Source organism: Mauremys mutica, chromosome 8 (genome assembly GCF_020497125.1).
Source record: "Mauremys mutica isolate MM-2020 ecotype Southern chromosome 8, ASM2049712v1, whole genome shotgun sequence".
NCBI classification, from domain to species: domain Eukaryota; kingdom Metazoa; phylum Chordata; order Testudines; family Geoemydidae; genus Mauremys; species Mauremys mutica.
In genome coordinates, this window is record NC_059079.1 from 46434052 (window position 1) to 46453625 (window position 19574).

Here is a 19574-nt window from a genome sequence, read left to right on the forward strand (position 1 = left end):
CCGTGCTTCAGATTATCAGCAGCCAGCTGCAGTGGTCTTCTAGGTTCATGTTGCTGAAGTGTGCATTTTTGCTAGGGTGCTTAATCTTGGAACCCATTTAACAGTTTGTTTTAGCACATCCTTCAAACTGAGAACTGTATTGTTGATACTTTGTCTTGTTTCCAGGAGGATAGGTCCTTAGACATAACACAATGCTGTTATTTCTGTGGACCCATGGTATGGCAGCAATGGGATGGGAAGAGATATTAGTTGTCCCCTAGGAAATGCAGAAATTACCATGATGTTTTTGTGATTCCATGTATTTCAAGGTCTCATCTTCCCCTATCATGGCTCATATTAAAAGGAGCAGCTTCCAACATTTCTTCCAATTATAACCATCTATAGTACCCTCTGAAAGAACAGTCCTCTCATTATGTGCCTGTTGGCTGTTTTCCATGAACCATATGGGGTTTTGAGAGGGATCAGACCCCCTATAGGTAGACACTTGCTCCCAATCACCATGATGCTGTTTCAGCCCTTTGGAATATTAACTCCAAATGCTCCAGTCACAGCCATTAGTTTAAGGACTCCACACTGTTTCATGGTTTATTTCCAATCTCCTATTGCCTTGATAAAGTAATGCAGCACATATATGTGTTGTGCTAAGATTGTGCAGTATAATGATTATTTTTCATTTTATGGTAAATATTGTTGGAAAGATTTGCATAAATTTATTTCTAACTTTGGACTAAGTTTATAATTTGCATTAATCACTTGGCATTCTTTTGCTTAAATGATTGCAGCAATTTGAATAACAAATGGCTCTATTATAAGCAATGGGAATTAAGCACTTTTAAGATACCACTGCAAAACTATGTTAATTACATTTAATAGCACTTAATGAAAATATGGAATAGCTTTAACAGCCTTTGAAACTATTTATTTTCTAAAGTTATAAAAATTGTATTATAGTTAATAAACTTTTGGGATTTGTTCTTTTTCCATTTAAACTAGTCTATCCTGAGTTGTGAATATAAATAAGTAACATTTCATCTGGTTAAACAATACTATAGTGCATTTCTTTTTCCACTGCATTTTGCAAAACCGTTCCTTTTAAATGGAAACAAAGCACACAGAGGACTTCAGCCTTCATGGCTATCTCCCTGAGTCATTTAACAAGTACAACACTGACTGGAAAAGAGTCTTTAAAGGAGAATTGAAAAGCAATTGTTACCATGCAATTAAAAATAATAATCTAAGAGTGACACTATCAGTTCCTTAGAAAAGATCTAGTCAATGAACTTTGCACAAGATGAACAGTGTGTGCACTGAGGGAGGGAAAAATATAACATCCCCCATATCTGTTATTAATACTATTTCCACGGTCCATAGCTGCAGACAGGGCTTACTACCCTAGTTTTCCACATCTCTCCTCAAATGTATGGTTTGGGTTGAGTGGATCCTACTGGCCACAGTCCTATCCATTCCCTGGACTCTGTGGCATGCAGAAGATTGCTTGTATGATATCTCTATGGCATGGCTGACCCAGGCAATTGAAGCACAGCAGTTCTGATCCATGACTTCTCTGCAGCTGATAGGGCTTGCCCCAGCTGAGTATTTACATGTTACACCAGTCCATCACTCTGACATTTCCACAGGATTATTTATATTTTTCTACGTTGTTTAAATACCATAAACAAGGCTCACTTACCCCAGACACACATGGGAAACCTAACTCCATTTTGCAGAAGCAAGTAAAGAGGACTTAATTAGATGATCAACATTACACCTCATGCAGATGGCAATAACTGAGCACAATTAAAAAGACAGCACAATAAGTATTCTAGTGAGACTATCATCTTCTTATATACATATGATGAAAGTTGTGGTGCTTGATAATTAATATTGCTTTGGACCCAAAACTGTGTTTTATATATAGGATTCTTATGATGGAGGAAAAAAGATAGGTTCAGCACACTCCCCTGTAGACATGAGGCCTGTGATTGCAAATCATTAAGGCTGAATGGATCTAACTGCCAAACAACAAAGCAACTGTCACAAGGCCATGTTCTTAGATGGCCTGGCTGACTGACTAGGAAAAACTAGTCTGAGGGAAAAGGAAAGACTTCATGCCTAGGCTCTGTAATGAAGTCCAGGCACACACAGGAAAGGTAAGAATTTGAGAAAAAGGAAGTTTTTTTCTAAACAGGAGAGCAGTTTGGGAGACTCTTCAGAAGACAGACTAGGTCTCAAGAGCTCCTGGGCTTCCTAAAACAATGTAAGTTTTGTCCCTTGTCCTGTAACTCAGGAGGGAATCCCATCTAACTTACCTTGTAATAAGGCAGAAGATTAAATGAATCTAAATATGCATGTACACTGTTTGTTATTTTGAATTAATTTTCTCTGATGCTTTGATGCATTGGTGACCTTCCAGAAAACACCATCCTGGCCACCATGGATGTAGAGGCTCTCTACACAAACATCCCACACGCTGATGGAATACAAGCTGTCAGGAACAGTATCCCTGATGATGCCACAGCACAACTGGTTGCTGAGCTCTGTGCCTTTATCCTCACACACAACTATTTCAAATTTGATGACAATATATATCTCCAGATCAGTGGCACCGCTATGGGCACCCGCATGGCCCCACAATATGCCAATATTTTTATGGCTGACCTGGAACAACGCTTCCTCAGCTCCCGTCCACTCACGCCCCTTCTCTACCTACGCTACATTGATGACATCTTCATCATCTGGACCCATGGGAAGGAGACTCTGGAAAATTCCACCACGATTTCAACAGCTTCCACCCCACCATCAACCTCAGCCTGGACCAATCTACACGGGAGGTCCACTTCCTAGACACTACGGTGCAAATAATTGATGGTCACATTAACACCACCCTATACCAAAAACCTACCGACCGCTATGCCTACCTTCATGCCTCCAGCTTCCATCCCGGGCACACCACAAGATCCATTGTCTACAGCTAAGCACTGAGGTACAACCGCATCTGCTCCAACCCCACAGACAGAGACCAACACCTACAAAATCTCCACCAAGCATTCTCAAAACTACAGTACCCGCACGAGGAAATAAGGAAACAGATCAACAGAGCCAGACGTGTACCCAGAAGCCTCCTACTGCAAGACAAACCCAAGAAAGAAACCAACAGGACTCCACTGGCCATCACATACAGTCCCCAGCTAAAACCCCTCCAGCGCATCATCAGGGATCTAAAGCCCATCCTGGACAATGATCCCACACTTTCACAGGCCTTGGGTGGCAGGCCAGTCCTCTCCCACAGACAACCTGCCAACCTGAAGCATATTCTCACCAGTAACTGCACACCGCACCATAGTAACTCTAACTCAGGAACCAATCCATGCAACAAACCTCGATGCCAACTCTGCCCACATATCTACACCAGCGACACCATCACAGGACCTAACCAGATCAGCCACACCATCACCGGTTCATTCACCTGCACGTCCACCAATGTAATATATGCCATCATATGCCAGCAATGCCCCTCTGCTATGTACATCGGCCAAACTGGACAGTCTCTAAGAAAAAGGATAAATGGACACAAATCAGATATTAGGAATGGCAATATACAAAAACCTGTAGGAGAACACTTCAACCTCCCTGGCCACACAATAGCAGATCTTAAGGTGGCCATCCTGCAGCAAAAAAACTTCAGGACCAGACTTCAAAGAGAAACTGCTGAGCTCCAGTTCATCTGCAAATTTGACACCATCAGCTCAGGATTAAACAAAGACTGTGAATGGCTTGCCAACTACAGAACCAGTTTCTCCTCCCTTGGTTTTCACTCAACTGCTAGAACAGGGCCTCATCCTCCCTGATTGAACTAACCTCATTATCTCTAGCTTGCTTCTTGCTTGCTTATATAAACCTGCCCCTGGAAATTTCCACTACTTGCATCCGAAAAAGTGGGTATTCACCCACGAAAGCTCATGCTGCAAAACGTCTGTTAGTCTATAAGGTGCCACAGGATTCTTTGCTGCTTCTGATGCTTTGTTCTGTTTGCTATTAGCCCTACTTGTTTAAAGGTTGTTGTTCACTATATTATTGGTCACAGGCTCCAGAAGGGAAGACATGCAAGTGTCCAGTCAAACCTCCACAGTAACAAATCTGTTGGCATGGATGAGGTGCTGCACCCAAATCTTGGTCTAAAAGTGGAAGAATCTCAAAGTTACTTCCCAAGACAGGAAAGGGAACAAGGTCTAACAGCTAAGGGGGTGCACTCAGAAGTCTCAAAGGGAACCAGGGGCAGTTAGTCCTGTTATCATGACAAAATACATATCCATAATTGCTCATCTTTAACTTGAACCAACCTCACCAAAAACTGTGGATGATGAAGGTTTATTTTATTACACTTATGTGAAAATCAGAAATCGGACTGTCAAGGCTGATTCCCCACTCTGGCACTTTGAGTACAGAAGGTGGGGGCCCGCAAGGATTCTAAATATTAAAACTCCAGGCTTGTATTAAACTCCCAAGGTTACAGCTTCTCTCTGATCTTGGATGGGTAGATGCTGCCACCACTCAAATGCAAAATTCCTTGGAACTCAGGAAAGCACACTTGGGAATTCCTTCCTGAGGGGTACCCTCAAGCCCTTTCACCACCCTCTCCAGGGAAGCTAAGAAAGAAAACAAAGGAAATTAGCTGTTTTTTAAAAAAAGTAAATTTTATTAAAAAAGAAAAAGAAAACAAACATCTGGAACTTAGGCTTTTGCTAGATTTAAAAAAAAAAAAAAACCTTTAGGCTGGACTTACAGAAATTAATCTTGAAGTCCAGCCTAAAGGTTACAAGCAAAATAAAAAGCATTTGAGATTAGCACTGAGGAATCCACAAGCCAATAAAAAATAAACAGAAACAAACCTAATTGCGTCTTTCTAGACATTTTCTGATTTATGAGTAGGTTTTAGGTATGATCTGATGATTTCCATACCTGACAAAAAGTTTTTTACAGTATAGTCCCAGCCTTGTCTCTGCTTTGTCCCCTCTCTCCAGAGAACAACAGAACAGACAAAGGGAAGTTTTTCCCCAATTTTAAAAAGTTCTAGCCTTCCCATTGGTCAGGTGCCCCTCCTTTCCTTTTACCTGTGGACTTTTTAATCCTTTACAAGTAAAGCAAGTAGAGAACAGCTACTAAGAGGGATTTTATAGCTAACTGTCTGGCTGTCCATAAAAGGGAGCTTCCCGCTCCTCTCTACTTCATTTATCACAGGGTCCAAGGTACAGTCAGCCCTGTAATCGTGACAACACACATCAGTAATTTACCTGTTATTTTAAGAGGCCCAATCTCACCAGAATTGTGGATGATAAAGTTTAACAATTTGTATCATACTTAACATGAAAGTCTTCTCTGTATTACATGTAATGAATCATCACATAAAACCAGTAATCAGAAGTAGTAAAGTTTTTTTTACATAAAGTTTTTTTTGCATAAAGATTTTTTTTGCATACACCATTTTGTACTATCAGAATATACTGTTGTCTAGGTTGCCTTTGCAAGGCAGCATCTGACAATATAGAAAAAGGACTCATGGAAATATGAAAGTGATAGGCTATATCAGTTACTTTTGGATAACAGATAGACTCCTTTCCCAGTTCAGATATCTTTTAAAATAAAATGTTTTCTAGGCAAGTTATGCAATTATAGACACATTTAAGGAATATTTGAGCAGGGCTGGCTCTAGGTTTTTTGCCGCCCCAAGCAAAAATACAAAACAAACAACAACAAAAATCCCACTCAGAATGCCGCCCCAAGCACGTGCTTTGTTTGCTGCTGCCTAGAGCCAGTCCTGTATTTGAGGCACTTGTAGGATACAAAGTTTGCACGAAGGAAAGCAGTACTATAGAGTACAGAAGCTAAGTAAGGGAGTGGCAAAAATGAGAATGATTAGATAAAGGCAGGGACATTGCTTGCACAGCCTTGCATATGGTAGCTTGAGTAGATGAGGAGTTTAGTTTTGATGCTAAAGATGTATTGTCACTGAAGTGAATCTGAGAGAGGGTTGCCATGTTGAGCAAAGTTGGTAGGCGTGGTCACAGAATTCTGGACAAAATGGAGGGATGTGTGATGGAAGCCAGGAAGGCTGAAAGGAAGGAGATTGCAGTAACCCAAGTCTGGTTTCATCAAGTCATAAAAAAATGTTTTGGCAGTATTCACTTAGGGGCTTTATTTTTTAGCCTCTATCTTTAAAATAGCATGTATGTTTTAATAGCTAAACGTTTTCATGGATGAATTCTCTCTTTATGCAGTCATCTTTGAAAAGGAATATCAACCTTATGAATAGCATGGAGACAAGTGAGTAGAGAGAAGATGCATTTATATTAAAGGCCTTTAGATTTTGGTTTCATACAATAGATAGAAGAGCCACTGCAACTATTTTGTACTTTTAAGTTCAGCTGTTAGGTTCTATCTACACCAAAAAATGCCTCAAATTGGCTAGTTAAGTCATTTCTAAAATACCAGAAAATTGTGAATTAACGATCTATAAAGCTTCATGAAATACTGATTTTTCTACAGATATTCAAAAAGAGTACTGTAACAGGTTGCAGACTCACCACCACAGCGTCTGCTGCTGGTTGCTCCGGGAATTAGCTCTGTCCAGCTCCAGAGCACCCTCTGTGGGTAGTGTCTTATGGGTGTCAAGTATCAGAGGGGTAGCCGTGTTAGTCTGGTGGGTATTCACCCACGAAAGCTCATGCTGCAAAACGTCTGTTAGTCTATAAGGTGCCACAGGATTCTTTGCTGCTTCTTATGGGTGGTATCTTGCTCTACTCTGCTGTTTTGGACCCACGTTGCTCCCCCGGTCGGCGGTGTCCTCTTCAGGACACTGCCCTCTGGCAGTACCCACTACTTCTTTCTCACCCCCATTCCAGGCATCATGGCAGTCCTTTGGCTTGCACCCACCACAGGGGCCAAAGTCTAGCCCCTCACTTCAGGGGCACAAATTGTAGTCTGTATTGGCCACGCTCATCCATGGCCAGGTGCACTGCAAAGGGGAAGGGGTGGGGGGAACCCAGTCTTGGTCAAAAGACTGATCTTTATTTACACAAGAAGCCTCATGGAAGTCAGTGGAACTGATTATGTAACTATGACTTTGCATGGACTGGGCCCTTATTGTGTGGGCAAAATAATCTTTTACATCTGTGAATGGTTACTGGTAGAGCTGATTTCCAACAGAACACTTTGCCATTGGAAAATGCAGACTCAATGAAATTGACACGTTACAGGAATGTATTGATTTCACTGATACTTTTTGATCCAAAATGTCAAAGAGTTTTGTTCCAATAAGGTTTAAGTACTTCATTTCCATTTTATTGCTCTGACTTTTATAATATATTGCAAAATGGAAATGAAGCACTTCAACTTCATCAAAATGAAACACTTCGATAAGGGCCTTTTAATATTTCTAAAAAAAAATTGTTTTGTGAGAAATTTCAAAATTTTGATTTCTCATTCTGATTCAGGGGTTGGGAGGGGAAAGGTAGGAAGTGTTAAATGGTACAAATCCTGGGGGAGAAAGAGGGCCTGGTTTTCAGAAGTACTGAGTATCCACAACTTCAACTGACAATTTTAACAATGTGTTTTCTGAAAATGAGGCCCAATTTTTTAAATTCCTTTAACAGCAAATAAAAACCAAAAACAAAGTTAGATTTTCATGTTTCTATTCTACTGAACCAACTTTAAAAGCCTAATTATCCAGGAATCTGAAGAGCTGCTTTTGCCAAAACACCTTCATGCACCAGCAAAACAGGTCTCTCGAGGACATGCTTAGGAACTTTTAGCCCAGGGACTGTGGTATCTGCTTTCAGATAAAAAAGAGGACTATCAATGAGAAAAGAGCAGCAGTTCACAAAATTCCTTTGATGGATGGGTGACTCAAACCTGCCTCAACTGCATAGCGTTTTATGAATTACAACGCACTGTTTAAATGGATACATTATTTAAATGGAACTTGTTAATACATGCTCTTTTCAATATGGAGATGTGACTCTTAAGTGCCGCCTAATAAACCATGATTTCATTTATTTATACTTCTTTCTCCAGAGAGCTGATACAATAAGTAGGTATGCAAATCCAATGCTAGGTACATGACATAGTCTGCACAGGTGCTGACTTTAGTTTTTGCCACTGGGTGCTTTCCCCCTTCCGGTATCACTGTGTGCTAGGTACATGTTGCTGCCACTTATTGGTAGCTTGTGGGTGCTGAACACCCTGATTTGGGGGGGGGTACTTGAGCCCCAGAGCACCCACAGAGTTGGTGCCTATGATAGCCTATTTACTTCATTGTTTCTTTGTTTCTGAGAATCAGAAAAAACACTTTTGCTGCTGTAATATTACACTGTAGGTGTTTTTATTGGTTATTGATATAGCAGCAATGCTCAAAATATACCACATGGTTTCCTAACTGACCTGCATCAAAGAGCTTTTGGTCTAAAGAAGAATCAGATGAGGAGGGGGGGAGAAGAGAGGAGAACACACAAACAAAGCGATTGGAGGTAATGTCATCTTAGTTCTGTTTTATTATCATGGGTCAGTGATGGGATAAGAGGGAATAGCAGGAGGGGGTGAGATAGTAGGAGCACGATAGCATGAACAGAGTAGAAGTATAAGAAGGATACTGGAAGGAAAGGAGGGGACAGGAAGTAAGGAGAGGATCATGGAGAGTAAGGTAAGCAGCTCAGGGGCTGTGAGGGAGATAGATAGGAGAAGCTTGAGGGGAAAAAAACAAAAACAAAAACAAAGAAAGATGTCCAGACTTTAAATTGCAAAGTGCAATCTGCTGGCATCACTGGGACTGGGAGCTGCAAGATTAGGGACGACACAGGGGCCCACTAAGCCTCTCTCTACCCTACATCTATACAGATGCTCACAGGCTCCAGCCACAGGGCTTCTCTGTGCTTCATTGTCCTGTCTATATGACTTGAGAAAGGTACTACTTCAGATCTCCCAGAGGGATACACCCTAGATTTTAACAAAATGAAATTTAACTGTTAAATGTGATTAATGAAGACAGGGCAAGGGGCCTGTCTGTAAACAAAACTTCCATCAGTGTTTATCATTTGAAAGACAAATGCCTTAGAAGTCTCATGCCTGATCTTTTGGTCCAGGTATGACAATATTTGAAGGCTCACATTCACCTATAAACTCATTTTCCTGAAAGCTTGATAAACAATAGCGGATGCAAAGGGGCCAGTTCTCTTCTCACACTACCTTCATACAAACAGTCACTCCTGACTTACAGAGGTGTGAGTGAGCTCATGTTCAGGTCCAACACAACAAAACTCAGACCTACCTATTACACAACACATATTGTTCATGTGAATACACTGCCCTTTGCAATGTTTACTGAAAGGATATGGGAAATAAGAACAAAACCAAATATTTGTACTGGGTGATGCTCATAAACAATTACAGGTATTTATTGTTCACATATACATTCCAGTGTCTGTAATCATCAAAAGCAACAAATATCATTGTATGGGTATTTGTTCTCCAGATCAAGGAAAAAGTCACATACACAGTGGTCCAAGCTATAACCTGAGCTATTCATTGAGAAGGCAGAAGCCTAAAAGAAATATTGAAAAACAGTGGACTAGTAGTTACCAAGGCTCCGTATGAAGAGGGCTAAAAATCTAGTTTACTAATCTAATGCTTTATCAGTGTTTCACAAACACACATTAATTTACTTTTCACTGTCAGCACATATATGCAGAATCCCGCATTATGGAACCGAGTCACAAAGCAGCTGCCATTCCAGTCAATAGAGACATGATTTTAGGAATTTCTGATATTGTGTTTCTCCAGCATCAAGCCCTATGTCTAACAGTCACAAACATGCCATGTGACAAACCCATTGGGTTTGGGTAGGGGTAAGGACTTTGGCCTCATTCCTCTCATAAGCTATCCCCAATGGGAGGTTTAGGTCAGAGTGGGGACCTCTCTTGCTAGGACTCCTCCTTGCTGCTGCTCCTTTAAGATTCCCAGAAAGAGTTGTGGCCTTTTATAAATGACACCCTGGAAGGACTTTGGCCCCAGAAACCAACTGGCAGCCAATAGAGACAACAGGAATAACATGCTGTCATCTTAAGAAGCAGACTGCTCCATTCTTAATTGGCTGTGATTTCTAAATGCTGTGAGTATGTACCCCTATGGAGAGAGCATCATGATAGGGTAACCCTGAGCAGGGCCGGTGCAACCATTTAGGTGACCTAGGCGGTCGCCTAGGGTGCTGGGATTTGGGGGACACCATTTTCTACGGCAGCGACTGCGGCGGCCGGATCTTCGGCCGCCCTGTTGCCGTTGGCATTTAGGCGGAGGGAGCTGAGGCAGGGGAGAGCAGGGAGGGCTGCCTGCAGCAAGTAAGGGAGGAGGGGGCAGCATGCAGGAGAACTCATACTGCATCATACTGCAATGTCCCCACAGAAATCATGACCATTGTTAATTACCCAAGTTAGTGTAGTGACAAGGGTGTATCACTTTACCAACAGCAAAAACAAGCAAACAAAAGCCTTATATCATCTCTCCTCCTTAGCCTTCCCCATGAACCTATCATTATGAAAAGCACCATGGGATCTTTAATGGTCATATGTGATCATGGCCTTGGTTGTACATCTTTCTCTGGAAGATGGCACTCCAGCAGCCTAGTGCCTCCTAATGACATATTCTTTCCAGGCAGAGGGGAAGTGCCTCCTATGGGCTCTGAAAAATATTTTCCAATCTCAGTTTCCTTTGCAGTCTCCAGTGAAAATACTGATCAAGTCCTGCACTGCTTAGTTCATGAGAGCTGAGCGATGACAGCAGAAATAGGGTGACCATATTTCCCAAAGGGAAAATGGGACACCTTGTGGGGCTCACCACTCACCCTGCCTGTCCCCCACCCCCACGCAAGGCTGGGGCTGGCATCACAGCTCACCCTGCCTGCTTCCCGTGCAAGGCTGGCATCCCTCACTCCCAACGAGGCTGTCAAAAAAGTCAGGACCGTTGGGACAGGGCTTAAAAATAGGACTGTCTTGGCCAAAATGGGACATATGGTCACCCTACAGCAGACGGCAGTTCAGTTATAGACAAAGCAATAAACTTCCGTGCAAGGCCAAAGTGATTATTTCCATTTGACATATACTGTACAACATCATCAAACATTTCACCCTTTAAAGATAAAATAGACAATCACTTTTAATATTAGTTTAGTGGAAAGCAGGGGAATTCATTTTAAAACCATAAAACCTGTACAGATGTCTGAATAACAAACACTGGTAAATACAAAAACATTGCTGTGGTTCGCAGGCACCTGAAATGAATAGTTTTGTAATGGCTCCATCTTGTGGTCAAATGGAAAGTGACATCCTGCTTTAAATTACAAAATGTGTATTATGCCAGAATATTAATCCCATTAACATGAAAAATATTGGTGGCAGGAGAAGTCTGACAAATGAAAAGAGCAGTTTTTATCCCCTAGCCTACATGGAATTTCTTTCATGGGGTCAGGGTTTCATGGGGCAATAATCAGGGATGGGAGGCGTTGCCACAAACAGTGTGTGTCTGGCTCCCCCCAGATGGGATAATATTTCAAGCAGAAGTCCAGCTACATGTTTCTGCAGATCAGAGCAATGGTAAGTCCCCATATGCTGTTATAATCCTGGGCCTCTTGAGGAAGCCATGCTGTCATAAGGCAAAGGAGAGCTAAAGGAGCTGGGTCTCTGTGTAGATGTTCCTAATCTTGGTGGTTACATTCTTGAGAGTCCAGGAGTCTATGATATCATGTCTACACAAGTCAAATCTGGATTCATTTTTAACTGATGAAATTCAAAACAAAGAAATGGGAAAAATCCAAATAATAATATTCATGGTGCTTATAAAACCTTATTTTTGAACAGGAAATCCCTCAGGTAATATCCAAAAGTATATCTGTTTCTTGATTTTAATGTAGGCAAGTAAGTATGAGGATGAAATCATTGTTTCTTCTGTAACAGTAGCTTCATTTGGAGTATTCAAAATAAAAAGAAGGATTTATTATTATTATTATTTTTGGCATGAATTCTTCCCCCAGTTGATATTCTAGAATGAAAACCCAATTCATAGCTGTTATGAAGAAAGGGGTCTTTTGTTCTGCAATTTATATTAAAAACTATCTGATTCATTTATATTTTTAATTAAAAGTCTTCACAAAACTGTTATTCAGATCAAGTGCAACAAAAGTTAACATAAATATAATTACAGGTCGTGATATGTGGGTAGTTCATAAATAACTAGTCTTTGGAATTAGTCTCTCAGAAAGCCTTATTTTGCGGATTCCTGTAAAAACAGCAGGATTCCAGATGCTACTGATCATTCTGCCTTTCTCTCCCCACTCTTTATTAAGGTCATCACAAATGTGCATCATTTATTTCAGCTACACATGCCATGCATATCTTGACCTATATAAAAGCTTTCACCATTCTCCAGAGGCATGAACACAAAGTTCCCAGTCATGCATTGGGATCAACACATGGTATAATCCCTACACCCACAATCAGCCCCTTTGAAACCAGTGAGGTATTTGCTCACACAGGGCTGATTGGAGGATTGGGGCCAAAGAGATAACTTAATGAGAAGGAATGGACTGGGGTGTTCCAAGGACTACATGGGTCTTCAAACAATCTGATCTGGGCACAGGATTGTTCAGACCAGGATATATTTATTTTTACTCTACAGGAAATTTTCTACAGAATTTAAAATAATATATCCTTCCTGTGGTGATGTGTTTTGTTTGAGCGTTTGTTTTGTTTTGAAATCATCCAACAGAATTTAATAGATAACTCCTCAGTGTATTCCACTGAGATACAGGTCATTTTACTGTGAATGTAGGATTGATCCAGAAAAATCAGGATAAGTGAACTGACTGCTGCCAGTCCTGTAATTTGGCCAGTAACATCAAGAAGTTTGCCCTAGCCACTGTGTTTGCCCACTGGAGTACAGTAAGTATAATAAAGCTCCAAGAACCATTTAATCGAGGACTAGTTTTATTAAGAAAAGATGCAGAAATGTAAAAATAATACAAACAAAGAGTAAATGAGGCCTATCTCACTTCCCTCCAGGTGTTCCCAGTGGGGCAGCACTTTCTGGCTATCACATAGTCGTCCTGCCAGAACCTCAGATTAAACCAAGAGCACGCCTTTATATAGTCTGCAGGTAGTCACATGATGCTTAGTCAGTTGCCTATTTTCCATCACACCCAGTCTCAAGATTATAATTCCCAGCAACCGCTAGTCTTTAAGGGCCACGTTATAAAGGAACATGTTGCTAGGGATCACATCCCTGTGTGCATAAGGACCAGTTATCTGTTCTACTCACCCTTAGCAGAAATTCCCAATTTAGGATCCGGTTTTCAAAGAAATGCCAAGGAAGCCACTAACTCTCCAGTTCTTCAAAGGTTTGAAATTTAAAGGGAAAGGAAATTTTTCTTTTAGATAACGATCTCTTAAAATTTTCCATTTAAAAATCAAATCTAAACAATCAAATCCAACAAATATATGAAGTGAAAAATATATACTACTGGGTTTGTATCCATCAATTCCAACCTCAACTAAAAGAATATGCAACCCTCTCGACCTTCTGCATTTAACCACCATGTATAAAAAAAGAAAAGCACTATAGATATATCAATTAACTGAATGTATTCAGAATTACATTCTGGCAACCCTATTGGGCAAGAATGTTTATGTTGTATATACCTGCAAACCTCTCTCACCTCCGAAAATAAACCTTTGTTCAGATGTGGTTAGATATGTAAAGTTAGATTCAGGTTGGTTTTCTGTGTGTGCGTGTATTAGGTTAGGTTAATAAAATGACTGCGGCACTGATGTATATAATATTTGCAGTATCTACCATAATGGGATCTTGGTCTTGATTGGAGCCTCTACATATTACTATACTAGTACTAATAATGATGATGACTCAGAAGAGTGAAAGTTTCCACACTCAATTATGACTTATGTTGCCAGCCAAAATTCAGCTCAGAATAGTAGGAACAACAACAACAACAAAAACAAAACACACACACACATACACAAAAAAAAAATGAAGACCAACCTCCCCCCGCCCCAAAAAAACCAACAGTGTGTTGTCAACTTCTATGAAATTAGTCTAGTGATTAATGGACAAGTGTCCACATCACAGATTCCACCATCATACTTTTCATTCTTATTGACCTGGAAATTGAACTTCCATCCCAGCACAAGCCATGGTTTAAGCACATTGCTGGAGTAGCATGAAAAAATTTCATAAATGTTCACTAATGGGAAATATAGTCAGGAGAGCTGACTATATTTTAAAGGAGACTTATTGAGGGTGCAGGAATAAACCATCCCAATGTGCAGAAAGAATAGTAAATATGGCAGGCAACCAGCTTGGCTTAACAGTGAAATCTTCAGTGAGCTTAAACTCAAAAAGGAAACTTACAAGAAGTGGAAATTTCAACAGATGACTAGGGAGGAGTATACAAATATTGCTAGAGCAGGCGGGGGTGTAATCAGGAAAGCCAAGGCACAATTAGAGTTGCAGTTAGCAAGGAATGTGAAGGGTAATAAGAAAGGTTTCTACAGGTATGTTAGCAACAAAAAGGTGGTTAACGGGGTGAAAGTAACTTAAAGGACTTACCGGTATGCTGGAGTCCTGAGCAGGGGGCATGGCCTCAACCGGAAGAGGTGTGGGCTCAACCGGAAACAGGGCTGCCCAGAGGATTCAGGGGGCCTGGGGCAAAGCAATTTGGGGGGCCCCCTTCCATTAAAAAAAAGTTGCAATATTATAGAATACTATATTCTCGTAGGTTCCCCTGCGGGGCCTGGGGCAAATTTCTCCACTTGCCCCCCCACCCCAGGCGGCCCTGACCAGAAGAGGCAGGGCCTTTAAATACTCGGGCCCTTTAAATCACCCCAGAGCTACCAGCTGCAGAGGCGGCTGGGAGCCCCAGGGCTCAGGGGCGATTTAAAGGGCCCGGAGCTCTGGCCGCTGCAGGGAGCCCTGGACCCTTTAAATCACTGCCAGAGCCCTGCCGCTGCTACCCCAAAGCTCTGGCAGCGGGGCTCAGGTGGTGCTTTAAAGGTCCCAGGGCTTCCCACAGCAGCCGGAGCCCCGGGCCCTTTAAATCACTGCCGGAGCCCTGCCGCCACTATCCCAGCACTCCGGCATCAGGGCTCAGGTGGCGCTTTAAAGGTCCCAGGGCTCCCTGCAGTGGCCAGAGCCCCAGGCCCTTTAAATTACCATGAGAGCCCTGCCACTGCTACACCAGGGCTCCCTTAGCAGGGCTCGGGAGGTGATTTAAGGGCCCGGGGCTCTGGCCACTGCAGGAGGCCCGGGCCATTTAAATCGCCAGCCTGGGGAAGCCGGTCCAGTCCGGCATGGTGTACTGGCTCTTGCCGGTATGCCGGACCAGATCGGACCAGCTTACTTTCACCTCTGAAGGTCAGGGAATGGGGGAGGCAACATAGTGATAGATGATGTGGAAAAAGCTGAAGTACTCAATGCTCCCAGACTACAAGGTCAGCTCCCAGACTACTTCACTGAGGAACACAGTATTGGGAGGAGGTGAGCAGCCCTCAGTGGTGAAAGAACAGGTTAAGGACTATTTAGAAAAGCTGGGACATGCACAAGTCTATGGATCCAGATCTAATGCATCCAAGGGTGTTGAGGGAGTTGGCTGATGTGATTGCAGAGCCACTGGCCATTATCTTTGAAAATTTGTGGCGATTGTGGGAGGTTCCGGATGATTGGAAAAAGGCAAATATTTTTAAAAGGGAAAAAAGAGAACCTGGGGAACTACAGACCAGTCAGCCTCACTTCAGTCCCCAGCAAAATCATGGAGCAGGTCCTCAAGGAATCCATTTTGAAGCAGTTGGAGGAGAGAAAGGTGATCAGGAACAGTGAACATGGATACGCCAAGGACAAGTCATGCCTGACCAACTGGATTGCCTTCTATGATGAAATAACTGGCTCTGTGGATATGGGGAAGCCAGTGGATCTTGTTTATCTTGACTGTAGCAAAGCTTTTGATACGGTCTCCCACAGTATTCTTGCCAGCAAGTTAAAGAAGTATGGATTGGATGAATGGACTATAAGGTGGATAGAAAGCTGGCTAGATTGTCAGGCTCAAAGGGGAGTGATCAATGGCTCGATGTCTAGTTGGCAGCAGCTATCAAGCAGAGTGGGCCAGAGGTCGGTCCTAGGGCCAGTTTTGTTCAACATCTTTATTAATGATCTGGATGATGGGATTAATTGCACCCTCAGCAAATACGCAGATGACACTAAGATAGAGGGTAGGGATAGGGTCAGGAGTGACTAAGGGCTGGTCCACACTAAGAAGCGGGGTCGAACTAGGGTACGCAAATTCAGCTACGTGAATAGCGTAGCTGAATTCGAAGTACCCTAGTTCGAACTACTCACCCGTCCAGATGCCGCGGAATCGAAGTCCGCGGCTCCAAGGTCGACTCCGCCACCGCCTTTTGCAGTGGTGGAGTACCGGAGTCGACTGCGGCGCTTCTGGAGTTTGAACTATCGCGTCCAGATTAGTTTGACCCGCATCGACCCAGCTCGTAAGTGTAGACTAGCCCTTAGACAAATTGGAGGATAGGGCCAAAAGAAATCTGAAGAGGTTCAGCAAGGACAATTGCAGAGTTCTGCACTTAGGAAGGAAGAATCCCATGCACTGCTACAGGCTGGGGACCGACTGGCTGAGCGGCAGTTCTGCAGAAAAGGACCTGGGGATTACAGAGGATGAGAAGCTGGATATGAGTCAGCAGTGCGCCCTCATTGCCAAGAAGGCGAACGGCATATTGGGCTGCATTAGTAGGAGCACTGCCAGCAGACTGAGGGAAGTGATTATTCCCCTCTATTTGGCACTGGCGACGCCACACTTGGAGTATTGTGTCCAGTTTTCATCCCCCCACTGCAGAAAGGATGTGGACAAATTGGAGAGAGTCCAGCAGAGGGCAACAGAAATGATTAGAGGGCTGGGGCACATGACAAGAGAAGAATGAGAAGAATGAGGGGGGATTTGATAGCAGCCTTCAACTAGCTGAAGGGGGTTTCCAAAGAGGATGGAGCTAGGCTGTTCTCAGTGGTGGTAGATGACAGAACAAGAAACAATGGTCTCAAGTTGCAGTAGGAGAGGTCCAGGTTGAATATTAGGAAACGCTATTTCACTAGGAGGGTGGTGAAGCACTGGAATGGGTTACCTAAGGAGGTGGTGAAATCTTCATCCTTTGAAGTTTAAGGCCCGGCTTGACAAAGCCCTGGCTGAGATGATTTAGTTGGTGTTGGTCCTGCTTTGAGCAGGGGATTGGACTAGATGACCTCCTGAGGTCTCTTCCAATCCTAATAGTCTATAAGTCTATGACCTGCCTTTACCATATCCCTTCTGAGGAAAAAAAGAAAATTGTACTTTCAACCTGACGCCTTCCAGAAGTGCCATATTTATTTTTTATTAAAAAGGTTGTTAAAGTAAGTAGTTTGCTACATAAAACAAATTTCCTTGGTTATGTTGGATTAAAATGGGTTTCTAAAATGTTGCATGTAGAGCTTTTTGGGTACAGGAATTTCTATTCTATAGGAAATTCCGACTTTTCGAAAACTGTTTAGAGTGGGAGCAAACGACACAAATTCCACAATTTCCCATGAAACAAACATTCAAAAATGTTTTTTTTTGATGGAGATGAAACATGTCAATATAAAATTAATCAAAACAAAGTTGAATTTTATATTATATAATAATAAACATTAATTTTAATATTGTGATATAATCTAAAACTCACAATGAAATGTGTTGACATTGTCAAAATGAAACATTTCAACTATTTATCTTAGAAAGTTTTATCAAAATTGACCCATTCCCACAGAACTTTTGTCTTTGATGGGAAACTGTTCTGTCAATTTTTTTTTCAACTTAGAGGGGAATCCTCATTGTGCGTATTGTTTCATGTGCATTACACATACAGTGTAATACATTTACATGTATTGAAAAGAATTTGTGCTTTTGGACATGAAGTAAAGATATGCTGCAAATCTGTGGTTTCAGTTTTCAGGTCTAGACTATTATAGTCTTTTATGTTTTTTTCCCTCAAATGCACAGCTCGGATTTAACATGCTTAGTTAAGGAATAAAATTTTGGATCCCTCACTGTCATTGACAATGCTATACTAAATTTGTTTCCTGATAGCCTGCCATGTTAGCACCTTCCTGCTAACTGGATAGGTCTCCGATAGAAAAAGATAACCGGTTACATCTCCAGCTTCTTCTCGTTGCCATGACAAAGTTTTCAGTCTTTCGTCACAAAGAAACTTTTGCAGTCTTAGTTTTTCAGAGTGTTGGCATCTAAACACTCTTCTTAGTGTATCGGCAACGTGCCTTAGGTGGCACATGACCAGGATTCATCACCAAATTTGGTCTGCTGGTTGGCTCATTAGCTTCCCCAGCTGAGGACAGGTACTGACAGGAAGTGAGACTTGAATGATGATCCATGATGATTTAGACTGAGTCAAAACTACCATTCCTTGTATACAGAAATGAACATTTTCATGGGCATTTGCAAATTTAGACCATGATCCTGTATTATGATCCACGCAGGAAGACTGTGACACCTGCATTGGGGCTTAAATGCAGTATGCAATCTTACTGTTTCTGTCAGAGATAGAATGCCTGATCTGACATTTCCATCACCTCCTAAACCAATGAGTGATTCAATAGAGTAAACCTGAACTGCTGGTACACACAAAAGATACAAAGCATTTTTTTAAATGTATCTATTAAGATATATAAACAATTAAGCACCAATCCATGCTCTGGATGTTCATACACAACAATTTTCACAGTATCTTAATAGGCTGCTTATCCATTCCATCATTAGATATACATATATTCACCAGCAACCATAGTAAACTAAGCCTCCCTCACTCCCAGGTCACCTATGAAGTGCAATAGAAAACAGCCCTGTGGGCTAAACTCACACAGTTTGCCTGAGCTCTCCTCATTATCATGGTTCCTGCAACTTTTCACATTTCTTTTATCTCTTACTGAGCTTCTTTGTCAGGTTGAACTTGCCTTTGAATAGGGCAAACTGCCTTGAGCAGAAGGTCAAGCAAGGATATTTCCAGATGACCTGAGTTTATATGGTTTCAGAGAGTCCCCCGTAGGTAGACTAATAAAACAAACAAACAAACAAACAAACAAAACACATATTCAAAGAAGTCACACACATTAGGATAGAAAGGCACTAAAGAGGGATGATGAGAAGAAATGAATACCAAAAATCAACAATGATAGAAAGTTTCAATTTTTAGAAAGATGAACTTATCATTTGTGGCAATTGCCATTTAGGCAATTGGCCTGTTTTAAAGCTGTTCCTGTCTATTCAGTACATGGCTGTACATTCTACAAATCCATCTATAATATCATAAAGACATTAACTATTGAGAGATGGAAACAATCAACAATAGTTCGAAATGTTGAATAAAACCATTGTTGTTAAATTAGTGCTCTTTTATTATGCTGTAAGGTTTTGCTTAAACAGATTTCTGGCA

The 19574-nt window shown here is 41.7% G+C and overlaps 1 protein-coding gene across 5 annotated transcripts in view; it reads right to left on the reverse strand.

Annotated features, from left to right (window-relative positions):
- The window catches only part of LOC123375381 (beta-1,3-galactosyltransferase 2-like), a 185447-nt gene that overhangs the window by 26254 nt on the left and 139619 nt on the right, over positions 1-19574 (reverse strand). For 3 of the 5 annotated variants that reach the window (XM_045026203.1, XM_045026205.1, XM_045026206.1), the window contains one exon: positions 13357-13427. The exons of 1 other annotated variant lie outside the window; for it this stretch is intronic. The gene's annotated coding sequence lies outside the window, so the exon portion shown is untranslated. Of the gene's footprint in view, positions 1-2309; positions 2421-13356; positions 13428-19574 lie in introns of those variants that run through there. One more of the 5 variants, XM_045026209.1, reaches the window with a different exon arrangement.